At 38.5% G+C, this 18,429-nt stretch overlaps 1 protein-coding gene across 1 annotated transcript in view; it reads right to left on the bottom strand.

Moving 5' to 3' along the window:
* The window catches only part of Cntnap2 (contactin associated protein 2), a 1,438,942-nt gene that overhangs the window by 735,309 nt on the left and 685,204 nt on the right, over positions 1–18,429 (bottom strand). The gene's annotated exons all lie outside the window — the stretch shown is intronic.

Raw genomic sequence — 18,429 nt, 5'->3', positions numbered from 1 at the left:
GCCTTTATCCTGCCGTTTCACTTCTTGTATTACTCCCATTATAATTAATGCTGAAATCCACTAGAGTTTTTAATTTAATATGTTCCCTCCTTCCTCTATATTTCTCTCTCCTTACTCTACCTAACATTGAGATATTTGGTTATAAACCACTATCCCAGGCTCTCATCTTCTTTTCTTACTGCTCTATACTTCATATTTACAAACCACCTGTGCTGAAACTAATTATCCATGCCCTCTTAGAGTCTTTTATTAGTAAAAAAGGATAAACTGGGTAACTGATTTCACTGAGAGTTCATAATGAGGAACTTGAGTTAGCTGTCACCATTGCGTAAAACCACTTGTTCTTACTTTTCTTTTTTTTTTGCCAGTCCTGGGCTTGAACTCAGGGCCTAAACATTGTCCTTGGGCTATCTCAAGGCTAGAGCTCTACCACTTGAGCCTCAGCACAACTTCCAGCTTTTATTCTATGTATATGGTACCAAGGAATCGAGCCTGGGTCTTCATGCATGCTAGGCAAGCACTCTACCACTAGGCCAAACTCCCGGCCCTCATTCTTTCTTTTCATGAGGATGGCTTCATTTTGTTTCTCTTTGTTTAAATTGCATACCATTTTTTTCTCTCTGACTGCTAGAGTTACCTTCTCAGGTTCTTCTGCTAATCTGTCAACTATTTTATTTTGGTTCAAGGATTAGTTCTAACTGCCTTCTATTTTCCCTCTCAGCTCTTCTAAGTCTTTCTCTTGTTCACGATGTCTCACAGATCTACTTAGCCTACTATCCCCTCTCCTCTATTGGTCCTTTCTTGATCTTTCCGGAAACCCATTGAGACTCACATGGCCCATTCCAGGAGCTCAGAGCTCCTGAGCTATGTCCTAGCGAGGCAGACAACAAGACAGCTGGCCTCAGAGACCATCTATTCTGAGGAATTGATGCCTATGTCATGTCAACTAATAAATATCTGGAGCCTCTTTGATCCTTGATGATAGCCATCTCTTAACCTGCACCAAGAGAAACTTGATTCTGGTTTGTCTCCAAACATGATTGGTTCTCCTCTTTTATTTTCCCTTTGCTTTCATTCCTATTGAATTACAACCATGTCCTAGAGCTAGCAAGTAGGAAATGCATGTGCTTTCTCAAAATCCCTACTTTATATGTTAACAGCAATTTCTGTTTGATCTACTTCTACCTCTATTTAAAATCTACTCACTTCATTTCCTTACACGGTCTGTTATTTACATCATGGTCCCCTCCACAAAGTACTCCAAACGTTTTTATTTGTTCTTTCAGTAATGTCTTTCCATACAGTTTTCCTGCTTAAAAGACTTCAGCATTTTCTACTAAACGTGGAACAAATAATTTTTTTTTGCCAGTCTTGGGCCTTGAGCTCAGGGCCTAAGCACTGTCCTTGGGCTTTCTCAAGCACCACTTCCGGCTTTTTTTCCCCCTGTGTATGTGGTACTGAGCAATCAAACCTGTGTCTTTACAGGAGCAAGGACAAAAATCACATGATTGTCTCAATAGATGCTGAAAAGGCATTTGACAAGATCCAACACCCCTTTATGTTAAAAGCTCTGGAGAAACTAGGAATCCATGGAACATTGCTCAATGTAATAAAGGCTGTGTATGACAAACCAACTGCTAGTATTATACTTAATGGTGAAAAGCTAAAGCCATTCCCTCTAAAATCAGGAACGAGAAAAGGATGCCCACTCTCTCCACTCCTCTTTAACATAGTATTAGAATTCCTAGCCAGTGCAATAAGGCAAGAAGCAAGCATAAAAGGGATCCAAGTAGGGAAAGGGGAAGTAAAACTATCCCTCTTTGCAGATGACATGATTCTGTATTTAAAGAATCCTATAGACTCTACTCCCAAGCTTCCTGAGCTGATCCAAAGCTTTGGAAGAGTAGCAGGCTATAAAATCAACCCTCAAAAATCAACTGCCTTCCTTTATGCCAACAGTGAGAGGAACGAGGCAATAATCAGGAAAGCAACTCCTTTCGCAATAGTTTCAAAGAAAATAAAATACCTAGGAATTAGCTTAACTAAGAATGTAAAGGACCTTTTTGATGAAAACATTAAAATCCTAAAAAAGTACATATACACACATATATGGTCAGTATATGATAGTAATCTGTATGTAAGTATTTGTGTATGTGTACATATGTATATATATGTATGTAGAATATGATAACACTCTGTGTGTGTCCATATGCATGTCCACACTTGTACTAGGGCTTGAACTCATGGCCTGGATATAGCCCCTCAGTTTTTTCAAATGATGACCTATTACTTGAGCAGCAGCTTCTCTTTCTTCTTTTTGGTGGTGAAAATAAGAGTATCACAGACTTTTCTTCCCAGCCTTGCTTTGAACCATGATCCTCAATCTCAGCCTTCTGATTAGCCAGAATTTCAGGTTTGAGCCACTGGTTCCGGCTTATGTGAACTTTGGAAGATGTTGGCAAATAACCACATAAAGTTACGAAGTCTTCCTCCATTTCTAGGACAGAATGACTGCGAGTGATCCATTCTGAATATGAATAAGGAGGTGTGCAGCATAACCTGTGGTTTGTTAGGTTGGTGTACTGCAGGAGTCTTTCTGAGAAGACAGTTTGGAGCTGGGAAAATAAGCACACTCTATTACCCATGATTGTCATTGATATCTTTGAATTATACAGTATGCATATAATTCTGCACTATCTACTAGTTATTAAAATATCTTCCCCATGTATGCTCACTCTCTGATTCTGTAACCCCCCCTGTGGTAGCTGTGAAGCTGCCAGCATTATCTCTCTACTCACACTGTAGTCTTCAGCATGTGTGCTTAGGTCCCCTTGTTTCCTGGGGTTCAAACTCCACCAGCTTATATAGTTCTGCCCTTACTTGGTTTCCTATTGACTCAATTCATTTGAAAATTAAAAAACAAAAATATCTGCGTACACCAGGTGAATGACTGTCCAGTTTTATGGTTGATAGAAGCTAACATTTGTGGCCATGTCAGGCTTACTGTGATATCTCTTATAAGTCACTACACATTTGAAAGAAGCCAAAGCTAATTATACCCAACAATACAAACATTTCTGGCCCTGCCCTTGATGGATTAGGAATATCTCCTGGAAAATTTGTGCATATGATACAGTATTAGATTATAAATATTCTCTTAATTTAGATCCCTGAATTTAGCCCCAATATAGTTTACTAGTATTATTTTTCTATTTTACATTTTTACAATTTGAGGGTTTTTGCCAGTCCTGGGCCCTGAACTCAGGGCCTGAGCACTGTCCTTGAGCTTTTGCAAGGCTAGTGCTCTACCACTTGAGCCACAGCGCCAGCTTTTTCTCTGTATGTGGTACAGAAGAATTGAACTCTGGTCTTCATGTGTGCTAGGCAAGTACTCTACCGTTAGGCTAAACTCCCAGCCCCATAATTTGAATTTTTTAAGGTGGTAATGACTTTATCTTTGTATCTCATTCATAGTCACTGAAATTAGATAATAACTTTTGAAGTGTGTATTGACATGAAGTGAGATATTTCATGAAAAAAAAAACTATGAATGACTTTGAAGTAAATTGATCCCACTGAACATAAATGATGGAATCAAAGGATAAGTAAACATATGGTCATAAGCCTACATGACAACATAGTGAATGCATTCCAGGATCAATATTGTTATTAGCTAATACTTTACATTTTAAAAGAGATGTCTAATTCATCACTCTTGAGCTATCATTTCAGTCATTCAATTCTAGGTTACCCTGTAGAGAATTTTCCTCTTCCTTTGACATTTTTAAAGTTAAACATTACCCATTTGGAATAAATTTGGTTTAAGTAACCTTTTATAGAGCACAGAAACATAGCATGGCATAAATGTCAAGGAATGGATAAACTTTTGTCTAAAGATCCAGATAAAATAATGAAAAAAAGCTATTATTGGTACACATTAGAGAGTCCCAAATAAAATTTGCAAGTCTTCAAAATCCTCAAGTGAGAATAACATCATTAAGAAAGTTAATAATAGTATAAAATGAATGAATATTAGTGAGGATCACACCCAGAGATGACAGAGATATCATGGTACTTATCTCTGAATTCCTGATAGTATCTATTGTGCACCTAATAAAGATGTATTGAACAAATGTCCTTTGAGTAATTAGGTGTTCCCATCTTTTCATTGAACATATTTCAATGGCAAATTTATGATCATATTGCAGCATAGAATGTCTAAGGAATTTGGCAAGTGGAATAAATGATGCTTGCCCCAATTTCCTGATGATATTCTAGTTAAAACACTGGTTGGTCATGTGACTATTATTCCAAGCTACAAACGCCTGATCCAGCTACAGGTGCATTTACATCACATAGAAAAGACCATATATGTAGCTGGAGAATGGATAAATGAGTAACATGGATTGTTCACTATACTTACAACCAAACTAGACCAATGACATAATTTAAGTTTTAAAGAACCACTGCACTTATGAATTGAATTTACCAGCTAGGAGTCTAGCAACTGAGTTCTATACCAATTGGTTAACCAAAAGATTCCATATTATTATAGCAAGCTCTACTTTTGTCCATTTAGATAGTTGAAATTGAATGGTGCGATTGTTTTGTTTCTATTCTTTTGTAGAAATGAGTGGTATTATATACACAGAAGGGTCTCATGAAAGGAAATAAATTTATTCTATTTGTACATCATGATTTATCATTTTAAAATATGTCAGATATCTATAAAAGTATGTTTTCATAGCAATTTAGGGGATTCATGTCTAAAGTCGATCATTTAATATTTAATACAAATAGATTTCATTCTTTTACTCACAGCAATGAAAGGGACCTACCCATACAACATGAATGGAACTATGAAAATTACTTTCCCATGAAGGAAATCTAAATGATCTAAAAATGCTAAATCTGCCATTAAGCTCAGTATAAAGCCGTTCAAATAGCATAAAGGGGAAGAGGAGGCATCAAGAAACAAAAGCTAAGGAAAGCCACTGCCACCAAAAATTGCTGCTGTCCATTCAATCTGAAACTCAAAGTTGAAATCAATGGCAGGAGTCATCCAATAGTGTCTCATGCTTACAATCCTTGTTACCTAGGAAACTAAGATTTGAGGATACATCAAGGTTTGAGGCTAGCCCAGCCAGAAAAGTCCAGGAGACTCTTATCTCTGAAATGCCTGACATCGAAGAGCTGTGGTTAAAGTAGTAGAGCATCAACCTTGAGCAATAAAAAACTAGGCAAGAATGTGAGGTTCTGAGTTCAAGCCATACTATCAACAGAAATCAAACCAAAACAAAAAAAAAACACATTTGATTGAACATTCTGTCATATGTGGTGGAGAATCTAACCAGGTGATTTATGTAGGGAAGTCTTCTTGCCTTTCCTGCAGACAGCTGCAGGCACTGTAACTCACAAAGAATAAACAGATTGTTTTAGAGACACCCCCTTCCTATTTGGCAAGGGCAATGCTTAAACCTGGCATCTCAATTCTAAGACATAGTTGTAGAAAGTTTCCTATTTTGTACTGACTTCCTGGGATATGAATACGAAATAGCTGTCTTTCAGTTATGCTTTCATTTTTTTCACATGGCCATGGCAGGACCCCTTGAGGATAAGTCATCTCTTCATCAGTGGAACAGTTCTGGCACGGATGCCCGCAACAGCACCACTGACTCCCAGAAATATTGATAGGTGTTTCTATTCTCCTGGCGGAGTTTACAGTAGAACACATTTTCATTTCCTCCTTGAATTTTGCTTTCTCTTGAGTTTCAGAATGCATCTTACTTTTGTAACTTCTACATCATACAGCTGGATGTGTCATTCTGGAAAAACTTCAAACCACTTTGCTCTGGAACAGCAATGAGGAGAAGTGAGCTATAAGGCACTTACTGATTTCTGCCTGTGAAATAATCAACTTGGAGATCCCAGAAGCTCAGGCTTTGCATTGGTATTGGAATATTATATGTACAAAGATTTTTTTTAAAATTTTGCACTCACTGTAAAGCTTTGTCTTAGAAACAGGACATTGTTTTAGGTGGCATTGTTTGAAAAGCTATGAGATGTTGCTTACTCTAGAGAAGGTTACATTTTTCTTTGAAATAATGAGATCCTCGTTTAAGCAATTCCACATAAAGATAAGACAAAAATAATTTTCTATAAAAATAATAAAGATTTTATAGGACAGTAGCTCTTCCCCAACAATAGAAGATAAAGAGATTTTTAAAAATCTCAAAATTCATGGAGTAACTTGAACGAAAAAAGAGAGATAATAATACATCTGTTAAAGTTCTCATGAATACTTTACACTTACAAAGCTGAAAATAGTAGCACATGAAACTATACAACATATTTTAAGTATTTAACAATAGATGTTATATTGCTTTTTAACAGAAACCTGTCTGATAGGTTTCAAAATATTGTCTCAGACAAGGTAAGGAGAAAGCTGTTAATATAAAATAAAGATCTTTTCTTTTGTGCTAAGCCTGGCTATCCTCCACTTTCTGACCTGCAGAAACTGAGATCCTTAATCCCCAGCCTCCTGAATCTGCTCACCTTCAGCCACACAGAGCCCCTCCTCTGCTTCTCCTGGCTCTGTGGATGCGGAATCCCAAGGGACACTGTTTTATCCAGAGTCTATCTTCCTTGGCTTTCCTTTCCCTTTCCCTCATGTTCATGACAAGTGTGTATGTGTGTGAGAGTATGTATGCTTTGTGCCAGTCTTTGGGCTTGAATTAAAGGCCTGGGAGCTGTTCCTGAGCTTTTTGCTCCAGGCTAGCACTCTACTGTTTAGCCTCAGCACCACTTCTGGCTCTTTGGTAGTTAGATATGTTTCCAGCTTATCCACGCCAGCATATGCACCTTGGACAAAATTACAAATGCCATTGCTTTGAGATGGGCTACAACCAAGAAACCATTTAAGGGTACCTTTTAACTCTACTATATATAAACAGCCTCCAAATTTTCTGTATGATCCAAGTCCCATTGAGGTCTGACTGAGAAGTAGAAGGAAGGGAAAGTAAAGAAGCCAATAAACACTGTGTTAAATGTCTCCTCTGAGCAATGATGCCAGCAGAATTACATGCATAGAAAACATTGCGACTGCCATGCTTCTACCCACCCATACTCACTTGAACACACAGAGAGACCCTGGGCTGCTTTTGCAATGGATTGACTAATTATTAACAGATTAGAAGCAAGAACAAATATACTCACCAAGGAAAAGAGAATTTCTCTCTTCTTATTTGGCACCATATAACATAATAATAGTTTAAAGACAAATTACTTCCTTCTTTGATTAAATAAACTCATTTGAGACTCTAAGATTAAATTTTATGCAGTGATACATGGAATTACATACACAGGAAGCCCATAAGGACACAGACAGACCAGCATGCAGTAGACTCATGGTGTAGTTTTCTCTCATGTCCCAGAGCAGAAAATAAATCAACCTTTCTTATTGAGAGCTGAAGGGGATCACAGAGGATCCAAAATCAATGAGACAATTTGGAAAACAATTACCAAAGAAGTTATCATTTTGTGAAAATGAGAAAAGGGGTCTGGTTTTCTTACCAATTTCAAAGGAACACAATCCATCTGCAGAACTTAACAGAAAATTAGGGGCTAATGCATGTTCTGACAAAGTATAATAACAAAATACCCAACATTGCTGTGTTCTTCTGTTCTGGATTAGAAAGATCAGGTAGGTGGCGTTTAGAAAATCAAAACAGTAGTTAGCTATCATTGCTTGAAATAAAAGACTCCTTGAACTAAACCTCAGCTACACCTTGTGCTGGGAAGAAATCTATACAATCTGACACTGGACTGACTCATGAGAAGTGATTGCAAATACAAGTGGAACAGAAATACCCTCCGAGAATGGGACATCAAGTGAAGACTGGCAGCCATGTCAGAGAAAACACCTAGGAGGAAGAATGTTGCCTCTCCTCTGTGAAACAGGACTTGAAATAAAACTTGCCTAAAGATACTCAGAAGAAATTGTCCCAGGGAAAACCAGTGGCATATCATCCAATACAGCCAGCACATTGGTGCAAAGTTCTCAACATGTGCCAGGTACTGTGCTAGGGTTACAAGAATATAGAGATAACCACATAAGTGACCTGTATGAACATATAAATATACGTTTATTATATACAAATATGAACTTAAGAAACAGGCCAAGTGAGTGTATTCTCCAGGGTATAAAGTGCTGACAAGAGATTTTATGTGACGTTGTCCCATAAATCAGAGCACCAGGATGGAGACCCAATTCTCCTCCTTAGGTTTATTATGAATATGAGTTGAGATATTCAACTGGTACTTTGAGTATCCCATATCTTTAGCTAAGTGCACTGCTCTTCTATGTATAAGTCTTTGTCTATGTATCATTTTTATTTATTGCAAGCACTGTTCATCCCGAGTCTCTGCAGAATTGTGAGTACGAAATTATTTTTTAATTATGTTCCACTGCTACATTGGTACTAATCTGTTTCCTTCCCAGTCTTCCTTTCTCAAACCTTTCTTATGCTAGATATTACTTCCTCAGAAACCACAAAGAAAGTCTCTCCCTTTAAGACTTGCCTTGGAAAATACATACCTTCGCTATGGTACTTCTGTAGAAATTTTACATCTTTGTTAAATTCTGAATGCTCAAGCTTTTATTAGCTCTCCTTTCCCATTGCTGAACTCATTGTGTGCTGGTGCTTGAAAGAGGCTGTTATTAAAAAACGATATGCTTAATTAATAAAAATAGGTGGTTGTAATGAAAACATTATTATAATCATTAAAAATAAAAGCTAGCTGGTACTGGTACCTTGTGCCTGTAATCCTTGACACTCAGGAGGCCAAGAGCTAAGCACTGCAATTCTAAGATAGCAGGCAAGAATCTTAACTGGAGGCCTGTTCAAGTGGTAGAGTGTCAACCATGAGCCAAAAAGCATATTGAAATTGCAAGGCCCTGAGTTCAAGTCAAGATCTGTCACTAAAATAAAAGTGTCTGCACAGGGATAGAAGAATGCAGTTATAAGCTTTGTAGTTTGAATAAACTGCAAATAAATCCTGATTTACTTCATCTCCTCTGGGCTGAGATCATCTCTGGTAATTTTATTTCATATTCCCATAAATGAATAATCAAATTTGGTTCATAAGCAATGAAACCGCTCATAGATGAAAGAAATGACCTGGGAGTCACTGAGACCCACTGACTGACTACTATATCTACTATTGGTTTTTACCTCCAAGTAAAATTTCCTTAATTTAAAACCTCTTCTCCTTCTATGAGAGTATTGACAGAAATAGCCATATTGGTACATGGTGGTTTGTGATCATGACAAACCAGTTTGTCAGCCACAATGGTTCAGGGACCAGATAGCTCAAAGTCATGCTAAACTTATCCAAGCAAATCTTTCATATTTTGAGGGTTGGACACAGTATGGTTTCTAAACTACTGAATGGCAGGTAACTCAAAACTTTGCACGACTTGTGACACTTCCGTGTGGTGGGTTCTGCCTTGAGGAGCTCTGATTCCTATACTGGGTAAAGGCAGGACAAATAGAACTGATACTTGGCATGCATGGTTATTTGTTTAGGTACTATGATAGGCTGTCTTTCCTATTTTGAGTCATGAAACATGATTGTGAGGTTAAATAATATAAAATGATGACAGTTCATTAGATGCCCAATTAATGGTGACTTGTATTTCCACCTGATGTTCTATGACTAAATTTGCATGTGTGGAAAATTATTTGTAGCCCAGACACTGATTCTTTTTTCAAAAATATGCTTATGAGGGCTGGGGGTTTGGCCTAGTGTAGACTATGTGCTTGCCTAGCAAGACCCGGGTTCGATTCCTCGGTACCACACACATAGAAAAAGCCAGAAATGGTGCTGTGGCTCAAGTGGTAGAGCTCTAGCCTTGAGAAAGCCCAATGAGAGAGCTCAGGCCCTGAGTTCAAGCCTCAGGAGTGGCAAAAACATGCGTACATGTAAAAAGAAATGATAATACTTGTTCTGTGTATTTTTAGATAAATATGATGAATATTACTATATGGATATTTTTAACTGAAAAAATGAATAAAATTATTTGTTTTCATAAGATATATTCTTTCTTAAGTTTTATTCAACTACAGCAATTATCTGAGAAATGTGCACAAATATATGTATATATATATATATATATGTGACATTCTAAATGCTAGGATTTACCTACTTTGAGTTCAGGTCAACCCTCATTTTATATATAAATAGATTGCTAATCCATGCATCATTAAAAATGAGAGACATGAGCTAAAATTTCCAACAAAAATAACACGCAAATCCAGCTGTGTGATTTCTAGACCTCCAGCAGCTACCTTCAACGTTAAACCTCAGTTATCTACCACACATGGAGACTTCCCAAATGGAATTCGTATACGCAATTTCCACTCCCTTCCCTAAAAGTCTTTGGCCCCAAGTCGTGTGGTGCCATACCTGTAAATGTATCAGTTCCCCTTGCCTGTACTGATAGTGTGGGCCCAGGGCGTCCTTGAGGCAGACTGGCCCAGCCCCTTCTTCACTTCCCATAAGCTAGCATAAACAACACCAAGCCCTGATTAAGGCAGTAAATAACTAGTGTCCACCCCTTTACCTCGGGATGGATCTCCTCTGGGTAGTCATAAACCATTTAGGCCACAGCATCTCCCCAGAGTCACCTTCAGGCCTTGGCAAATGCAGAGCCCTTATCTACCATTTGGACAGTCTCCATTAATCCTAGTCCACCATGATAAAGCCCCGAGGCCTCAGGTCCACCTAGGGTCTCCACCTCCCCACCCCCTAAACCTCACAGGTTATATAGGTCACCCCAGATAATAGCCGGTGCTGTTTCTTACGTGGCACAAATGTGAGAAGGACCTGACAGTCCCCACCTCCTGACCCCCCCCCACACACACTGCATTAAACCTACTCCTTTGTTCCTGTACCTGGACATCTGCATGATTATTGGCAAAGTCTACATATTATATCTACCAGTTATCACCACAGCCTCCAGCCTAAATCTAAAACCTTCCCTGTATCTACCACATCAAATGTTACTTCCTTCACCAATCTTCAGTCTCTAAAAAAGCAAGTTTTGCCTTTTCTTTATACCTGAAACAACTTTCAGACCTAACTTTTATTGAATTTATTATACCGAATTATAATATATATAATATATACATTAACTACATATGTGTGTGTGTGTGTGTGTGTGTGTGTGTGTGTGTGTGTGTGTGTGTGTGTAGCTGGTCTTGGGACTTGTTCTCTGGGCCTGGACACTGCCCCTGGGCTTCTTTTGCTCCAGGTGTTTGAGTGCTCTACCACTTGAGCCTCAGAGCCACTTTTGGCTTTTTTGAATAGTTTATTGAAGATAAAAGAGTCTCAGGAAATTTCCTGCTTGTGCTTGGGGTGTTTTCAAACCATGATCTTTAGATCTCAGCCTCCTGAGAAGCTCATATCAGAGGTGTGAGCCATCAGCCATGGGTTCATTGTAATCTTTTGTGAAGATGTGTTTCTTTCTTTAGAGAATAAAGTTTCTGCTAGGGAGCCTCTTCTCTGTGTTTTTGCTGCATAGTTTGGTGAACTGGCCTCCAGTAACTACTCAGTAAAGATAATTTGGTCTGGGCCAGGTGTAGATCAAAGCCTGCTTGGACCCTACAAAGCCTGTAAGTAAGATTCATCTCCAATTAATCACCAGAAAACCAGAAGTGGCACTGTGACTCAAAAGGTAGGGCAGTAGCCTCAGGGACGATGCCCAGGCCCAGAGTTCAAGTCCCACAACTTACAGAAAAAATAAAGATAATTTGGTCTGGAACCTCCAGAAAGAGAGAACGATAGAGACAGATTTAGGTACAACCAATGCTTGTTAATACATAGAGAAGAAGAAAAAAAAAACACTTGTAGATACAGAGACCTACATTATATTTTCAAAATCTTGAAAGCCTACATTAAAACATCATTTTCCATCTCTTTTTCTTCACAACTAATGGACAGGCTATTTCTGCTGAGTCTCAGGTCAGCAGAAGGGATATGACTTAACCTGGATGTGGGGAATTGCTTTTCATTGATGTACATAGAGTATTTTCGTGCTAGGCACATGGTTTAGAATGGAGCCACTGAAGATATATTTGTGGTCATAAATAATATTATTTGTGATGAGCTGAACTTCATTTTTCTCAGGTGTCATTCAAAGTGGATTTGACAAAAAATATTAAAATTCTTCGAAGATTGGTAAGAACACATTTTAGTAGCTGGTCAGGCAATCTTTGACTATTCTTTAAAAATCAGGTTCATAGAACACAATAAATTTAGTGTCACAGTTTGTCCCCAAGAGCTCATGTGTTAGCTTGATCCTTGGTGAGGTAATGTTATATACGAGGTGATCTATGACCTGGAAGAGATGGGCCTGGTAGGAGGGGTATAGACATAGGGTGCTCCCTGCAGCTGGGATTAATGCAGTTCTACTAAGACTCCTAACAGAAGTTGGCATAAAAGAGCAAGGCTGATCTCTTTCCTCATCTCTCTGGCTTCTTCCCTCTTGTATGTAATCCCCCAGGATGCAATGCAGCATCAGAGGAAAAGAGATCACCTGAGCTTAGACTTTCATTCTCTGAAACTGGGAACTACATTAGTGTGGATCCTCTTTCTGTCTACTTCCTACAAATTCCTGTCTCTCACAGGGCCCTAGTTATGAATGTGCACCAAGGCTATATTTAAATCCTCCATACTCAGTATATTCTTTTCTGATCCCCAGTGATTCAAAATGAACTCCTCGTTCTTGATTTAGAGATTGGAAAGCTAGTACAAGCCAAAAGAAAAAGAACTGATGACACATTCAGCGGAATCACGTTGTTGTGTGGCCATAGCCTAGACATATAACATTCTGGGATGGTCTCTTCATAGCTAAGCCTCATTTTTTGATGGAACAAAGAAATCAGCTAATTTCTAAGGTTTCTTTAGATTCTGTTCTTGTGTTGTCAACAATATAACATAAGTAAAGCATGCCAGTATATACTATGTAGTGATCAAGCATTATAAAGGTGTTAATGTTTCTATTAAACTTAATGTTTTCTAAATCACATAACTTTAGTGTCTACATCTTTACTACTCCTCTCAAAATTTCTCTTTAATTTTTTAAAAAATGTATCCCTAAATAGTTGTACAAAGCAGTTGCCATTTAACAAAGCAGTTCATGAATACAGTACATTTTTATTATTGTTACCCCTTTCAACATTCTCAGGAATCCCTCCCCTGTCCACCCCATCATTTATCTTAAGGTTGGAGGATTTACATTTTCCTTTTCTTCTCTTTATTCATCTATCCCTCTCCCAATGACCCTGCCCACCCTTTTCAAGTAGCTACTTCCTGGTGTTGGTTTTGTTGGACTTTGAAGCAATATTTTTATTTATTTTTACAACATTGAGATTCCCCTTCAAATTTCTTGAAGTATTGGTTCTGTCATCCTGGTTTTCATATTGCTACAGCAATATTGTCAATAACTCTTCTCAACACTTACAGTAATACAATTAGAATAAGAGAGCCTAAGATTTCTGAGTCAGTCTCCCTTCTAAACATTGTACACGGTTTCCATGGCTGGCTCAAGAGGTGAGCGCTCATCACATACCTATCATGGCATGTTTACACCCATGACATTGAAAGACGTCACTGAGAGGTGTTTAAACATTAGGATGATTTCAGCTTAGGGATTACATTTATCTCCTAAAATTTGAACCACAAGAACACATTGCTCCTCTTCTCCAACTGATAGATATTTGGTGACTTAGGGAAGTGGAAGGCAGCAAACAGGACCAGTGCATGTGAATTTGTTAATTTGTGCTATGAAACTATGAGTGCATGATTGTAACATGTCCTTTCCTGAACTGAAGTTCATGCTAAAACTGTTCATGCTGGGATTATGTCAGCACTGAGGCTGAGCCTTAAATTCAAGGTCCATAGTTGAGGACACTAGATAGGACCCTCCCAATTCATTCTCCTTGGCAAGGTGCAGGATAGCACAGCTTTCCCATGGCCGCAGAGGGGGAAAGGGAGGGCACACAAGCCCAAATCCAAAATTAATGAGGAAGGCTTCCCAAAGACAATTTTATTTCCCAATTAGTTTATGAAAGCCAAAGAGGGGCCCAGCTGCGGTGCCCAGCTCTGGACTCAGGGAAAGACTGCTAGCCAAAGTGGAAACATATTGGACAACATGCTAAAAATAAATATTGCCTGAAAAGAGCTATCTTCTTTTGGATTAGCAAATAAAGGGGATTGCCAAGTCCAGACTGAATGCAAGTTGTGTTTGCTGTGTGCAGGGGTTTTTTTTGTCTTTTTTTTTTTTTTTACCTTTTAGAAAGTATTTTCCATAAAGTTGTTGGCACCCTGGGGGAGGGTGAAGAAAGGAAGCATTAACTAAGGCCACGAATTAGATTTTTGCCTGAAATACACAAACACAAGGTGAACATCTAAGTTGTCACCCATAAATGAAAGTTGAAAAAAAAAAGGTAGGGTTTATCTTTAATTCTTTTTGGCCAATTATTATCCGGTAGCTTATACACTGAATTTGTGAGACTGTATGATCGTTTCACTGCTTTCAGACTTTCTCCCCCCAGTGCCTAACTTTAGAAACGAGTAACATTATTCATACTTATGTTCTCCTTACACAAATTCTACCTTATTTATTCTCATATTTCTTTGATTCCTTAAAAGTTTCTTGGCTTTCAAAACATTTCCAACTTATTTACCACTTATCACAAGCATGGGTGTTGGATGACAGGCACATTTACTTCAAACTCCAGCTAGCTCTATCACTGCAGAACTTTTAGAGACTATGTGGTCTTTATACACTGGACTTCCCATTTACACAGAATCCTCAGGTACACACAGGATTTCTGTGGCAGCGTCTGAAGCAAGTACCTAAGATTTCCCCCAGGGGGCCTCTTTGATATACCAATTCCAAAATTTCTATTTGTTTGTCTTTTAAAAAATGAGATCTGTCTTGATTGATGTGCTTTAGTCCTTTTTGGATGCTTTTAGGTTTTGTTTCCTCCTCTTCTCTTCCACTGATGATCACTCCAAATCATTATCATTAGTTTTCCTTATGATCCCATTTCTGGTTGCCTACCTGGTAGGAAGGGCTATATGTTTTCAAATATGGACCTTGAATTTAATAATTAATACCAGTATGGATGTTGTACCTAACATAGGACATAGGCCCTCAGGTAAGGTTGTTCCTAATCCAGTCCATGTTTTTCTTACCTTTTACTTCTCCTCACCATGGATTTTGTGTGTTTCCTTCCTAGAGATTTCAATATGAATTGAAATCTCTGCATATTTTATATATCCAATGAAGTCACTTGCTTGGTGCTTAACCCAGTGGGTGTTCAGGGTGCTGCAAGGGTGACTGAGTGAAAGACCAGCTGTGTCTGTGATTGTCTCTGTGATTGTCTGTTAGAGGCAGGTCAGACTAACATCACAGAGAAGAGAGGAATCTCATGTGGAATAGTGACTTCCCCCCTCTTCTTTATAATTTCTCTGTCGTATGACTTTCACACAGTGTGTGTGATTTTATTTCTTGTACAGGTCAATGGTAGTAAAGAAGCAAAGAGAAGCAGGAGGCAGGAGGAAGGAAGTTGGTATCTCTTGGGCATCTGGAAGAGCAGTAGCATCTCAGGAGTCCTAAGTAGCAATGCGACTACCTCCCAATTTGTGGTTGATAAGAATGGTAGGAAAGGACGAACTCAGAAGAACACACCTGGCTGCCGACTCACGCATGTAATCCTACCTACTCAGAAGGTTGAGATCTGAGGATTGCGGTTCAAAGTCAGCCCTGTCAGGGAAGTTGATGCGATGCTTATCTCCAATGAGCCACCAAAAACCCAGAAGCAGGTGTGTGCCTTACGTGGCAGAGCACTAGACTCGAGTAAAAAGCTCAAGGACAGTGCCCAGATGCTCTGTTCAAGCACCAAGATCAGCACGAAAACAAAATAAGAAGGATAACGGCTCAGCTGATTACAGAGATAGATAGTAAGGTAGACCGTCCTGGTCATAGTTGGCCTAAAAAAAAAAAAGGATAAAACATTTCTTCTCATCCTCCTGCCCAGCTGTCTTGTATTGGTCTTTCCTGAAAGAGTATTAAGGAACGCAAGTTTACCTGTTCACAGATGCTAGATAAGGCTATATTATTTTTACTGTGCTATGACATTTTATATTATGAATACCATTCCTTTAGTTTATTTCCATCACACTCAAATCTTCTATTGAAAATCCAATAATTTGCCCTTTGAGATGAGTTTCAATTGTCTCATTCTGAGCACATACATTGACCCATAATTTGTGGGTACCTGTAGGTGATGAAAACAGAGGACTGAGCGATGGTGAGGAGAAACACCAGAGGAGCCATATTCTTACACAAAGATCAGCATTTGTAGAAGGAAAAACAGCTTTTCTTCAGAATGCAGCATTTGATCGTATGCTGGATATATGCAGGGGGGACTTTTCTCACATGATATTCTTAACTCTGGAATATCTTTATTGATTTGAAATAAAAATCTTCCACAAAGACAGCACGAATAAAACAAAAGGGAGGATACTAGATGCTTTTCATTTCTTCTCCATATACTGGTTAGGAAGGGAAAAGATAGTACATTTAACAGTGTAGAATAAAGAATAAAATGATCAAAACTCTTAAGGGACTAGAAATGGAACCAGAAACTAACTTTGTTAAGCCCATTACCTTGCTATTTGCTGTGGGAGAACTTTAATTTTTAAGTACACAGAGAAATCGTGGCCTTCTCCTTACATGAGGTTCAGCTTTTGAGTTTTGAGGGGGCCAAGATAACCTTGGGAGCAAAGGAAATCTCTGGCTGAGTGATGAGGAGAAGCGGTCTGCGCTGTGCCATGAAGGCTATGTGGCCTCCTCTTTGACCCTCGTCCACATTGTGCGATGATCGTCTTATGCTCCAGGCCCCCACACGGGTGACAAGCAAACACCTGCTGTGAAGCATACCATGAGGTGCAGAATCACTCCTCGGTTGCAACTATTGACCTAGCAGACCTGGGCCTTATGCATCCATCTCTTCTTCACACCTCTGTATCACTCATCATGGTATAATTAAGAGAAAAGAATGATATTAGAAGAACACAAATGATCATACTTTGTTGCTTAATAGTTAATACTTAAATACCTGACAAAATAGTTTAGGGGAGTTCTGGATAAGCCGCAATTCTGACTTGTTTCATGGCATATTGCCTTACTGACTCAGTCTTCTCTATTCTGAATTATTCAAATGTGACAAAATGAAGACATTACAGCAGCTCGTGAGAACGGAATTACTGATTTCTAAGGACTTTTTTCATTAAAGATTAAGGGTTTATCTTTCGATTGTGCGTACACACCTACACACACCCACACACTTACACACAGTACCCGTCAACCAGGAACCATCAATTCGCAGCCATAGAACTCACATTCTTTGGTTTTTTTCCAATAGCTATGCCATTGGCTGCACTTTATAATAAATTGCAAGATGCATTACAAAACTGCTCCAGGCAATAAAGCAGTAGATACAGAAACACTCTTATTTTAGTTTCCTGAGAGAAATGTCTTATAGAGATTATCAAATTATTTATTTCCTTTATCAAGCAATTTAAAGCCAAACGATTTGCTCTCTAGCCTATGGCACTAATTATCCTGAATGAAAAAGAATTCAATAAGACAGTTGTATAGAAAGGTTGAAAACTTACTTGACAATGACTCTACATATATGATGCAGATTTCACATTTCCTCAAAGTGCTGAATAGCTAAGAGATTATGTGTTAGGATACTGTAAAGACACGTGCATAGTCATATTTATTGCTGTCTATTGATCATAGGCAAGTTATAAAAACATCTCAAATGACCTTGAATAGAAGAACTGATCAAGAAAATGATGTATGTGTGTGTGTGAGTGTGTGTGTGTGTGTGTGTGTGTATGTGTGTGTGCGCGCATATATAACTATCAGGAAGAATGATACTACAATACATCATGTGTCCTTTGTAGAAAAATGGATGGACCTGAAAAAAAACATTTTAAGTGAATTAAGTCAGGCCCAGAGATACACAGGATGCATGTTAGATTTAATTTATAAATATATATGCAAATATATGCAGGGTTATATGCATATATACACCAATTAATTAGATAGAGTATGGTATAGATAGGGGAGAATTCCAGTAGTGTAACTCCTTTGAACAAATCCTTTATAGTCTAACAAAATTAAACAATAGAGAACTGGAAATCAGGGCGTTGAGGGTAGTGAAGGCAAAAGGAATGAGAAGGTAGATGAATGAAGAGAGGAAGGATGAGAAAATGTGGTCATACTATGGTGGAGTGGGTGGGATTGAGAGAGATGGGGAAAACCCCTGGAAAGGGTGGCGTTGA

The sequence above is a fragment of the Megascapheus bottae genome, chromosome 5 (genome assembly GCF_031878675.1).
Source record: "Megascapheus bottae isolate mThoBot1 chromosome 5, mThoBot2.hap1, whole genome shotgun sequence".
NCBI classification, from domain to species: Eukaryota; Metazoa; Chordata; class Mammalia; order Rodentia; family Geomyidae; genus Megascapheus; species Megascapheus bottae.
This window is presented reverse-complemented; position numbering and strand designations above follow the sequence as displayed.